Source organism: Tupaia chinensis, unplaced genomic scaffold (assembly GCF_000334495.1).
Source record: "Tupaia chinensis unplaced genomic scaffold, TupChi_1.0 Scaffold144426_1, whole genome shotgun sequence".
NCBI lineage: Eukaryota > Metazoa > Chordata > Mammalia > Scandentia > Tupaiidae > Tupaia > Tupaia belangeri.
In genome coordinates, this window is record NW_006204286.1 from 2,033,252 (window position 1) to 2,036,055 (window position 2,804).

Below are 2,804 nucleotides of genomic sequence, written 5' to 3' on the forward strand. Positions count from 1 at the left end.
TCCACTACAGGAGAGTCAAGCAACATAGCCATTACTCCAACTGCTGGTCCCAAGAATGATTTCTTCTGGGACCAGCAGATGATATGCTGGTGAAGGGGCTAGAAATCTCACATGGTTTATCACAGTTTGAGTCCCAGACCCAGTGACTTGAAAATCACACTGGGTACATATTCCTGCATGCCCAAAATCCCAAGAGGAGACCGGAGGAGATGTCTCTCCCCAGCACACACACACTATAGCAAAAACCTAAAGAAGATGAAGAAGAAAAAGAAGAAGAAGAAGAAGAAGAAGAAGGAAAAGAAGAAGAAAAGTTTTTTTCTGTTAAAATATATTCATTCTTTTATTTTTAATAATAACAAAGTTGTAAATTTTAAAATATTTATAGTACAAAGCATTGTTTGGAAGTATGTGTACAGTGTGGGATGGCCAATTCAATCTAATTAACATGCATTACTTCATGTAGTTATCATTATTTTTTGTCATGAGAACACTTGAAATCTTCACTGTAGATTTCAAAGTAATCTCTTTGGGATGTTTTATTTGGAAATTCCTAATTTCAGTATCTGTGATTTTCTTCCAGGAGTGATAAGAAAACTCTTCTAGTCTCCTGCCTGGGGGATGACAGTACAGTTTTCAGTACGTGGAAAGCAAAAGAGTGTAAATCTCAGAATCCGGGCTGAAATTTTTACTTACTGATATATTTAATATAAAAACATTTTCCAGAGAATTAATTTTCAATCCTTTGTCAGGGAGGACAAGGGAAATCCAAAAGGTGCTTAGAATAGAGAAAGAAAAGGACACGAGAGGATCTACTTTTTTTTGTTATTTTTCCCATGGTCATTTTATTTGTATTTCTATTACCCAGGATCTTTCCTGATTTTTAAGTTACACACACACACACACACACACACACACACACACACACACATATTTTTTCCATTTGCCACAGGGTGCATGTGTTCACTGGAGAGACCCTGAGAGAGAGAAGAAAAGTAAGGAAGAATCCTCCACAGGGGACAGCTACGCTGTAACCCTTCTCCTCCATTTCTTTTCTTGAATCTTGGGCAGATGCATACATGCTCCTGGCATATTTTCCAAGCCTCTGGGTTCAGGACTTGAACCATGAAATCAACCATGTGGGATCCAGTTGGCTTAACCACTACACTGCTGTAGTATATATTTTTTATTGTAAAAACACTTACGATAAGATTTACGCTCTTAAACACATTTTATAAGTGTAAAATATGACCTTATTAGACATATATATAATGGTGTACAAAATCTCTAGAGCTTATTCATCTTGCATTACTGGAAATTTATATCTGTTGAGGCTTAATTGCAATTTTCTGTGTCTCTCTTCCCCCTTGATCATGGCAGTATGATTCTGCTTTCTTTAGTCCATGAATTTGATGATTTTAGATATTTCATATAAGTGGAATCGTTCCGTGTTTTATTTTCTGTAACTGGCTTATGTCATTTAGCATAATGTCAAGGTTCACCCAAGTTGTTACATATTGCGGGATTTCTTTATTTGTCTGAATTACATTCTATTGTATGTAACTACTACTCTTTATCTAATTATCCATCCATGGACATTTAGCATGCTTACATATCCTGTCTGTTGCCAGTAGTGCTGCAACGAACATAACAGGAAAAACTTTATTTCAGGGCCATTTGGTGGCATGAGAGTGAAAGTGACTGGATCCTACTTGGTCTACCTGGTGGCTTGAAAATCATATCAGGTGTGTGACATGATTCAGAAAACTATGAAGTCTCAAAATATTCCTGGGTGGGTGGAAGGCAGCTAAAGGTCTAAATCAGTCTTCTTACTCAGTTGTTCTCACTTATTGCTGCTGTTTCATGCTCCACAGTTCAGATTCTGGGGGTAATGGTGGCAAAGGGAGGTTAGCAAAAGGTCTTTAAAAATTATTTTTCCTTCTCTCTTTTGTTCTTTGAATCACATAACATACACTGATTTTCTTAATGGTGTCCCATAACTTTCTGAGCTATCGTTCATTTTTCCCTTCTTTATTTTTCAAGATTATTTTTATTCTTTCCTCTTTTTTTCTCTTTATACTTTTTAATTTCAAAAGTTCTGTCTTTGAGTTTGTATATTCTTTTTTCTGCTTTTGAGGCAGCTTTTTTTTCCTTTTTTTTAATTTCAATTTATTTATTTGCATTCATTCACTGTACATCATTACAGCATACAAAATGAGATTTTCCATGCAGAGTACACTGTATATTGTCTCAATCAAGCACATCAACAAACATGTTATTGTCAGCAAATAATTTTCCATTTCTTGTTTCCTGTATGTTTTGCTTTTTTTCCTCCATCCTTGATTCCCTATCTCTTACTGTCTGCCATCTGAGGCAGCTATTGAAGCTTTCTGTTGATTTTTTTAAATGCCATTAATTATATTCTACGATTCCAGAGTTTATTTTCTTTCTTTTTTTTAAATAAGTCTCTTTATTGAAATTTTTCTTTTTTAATAAAATGAAAAGTCACAATGCATTTTAGCATAGAAAAGCAAAATATTTTGTGACAGCCCAATATTATTTTCCTGATTTTATTAAATTGTGTGTTCTTTTCATTCTTGCTGAGCTTTCTTAAAATAACTATATTAATTTTCATTTCTAGCAATTCACAGATCCCCATGTGTTTGGTATGAGTTACTGGAAAGTTATTTTCTCCCCTTGGTGATGTCATATTTTCTTGCTTTTTTATGCTTCTTGTAATCTTGTATTGATGTTTGGACATTTGAGGATGTCATAATCTTTTCCAGTCTTTATAGACTGGTTTTTAT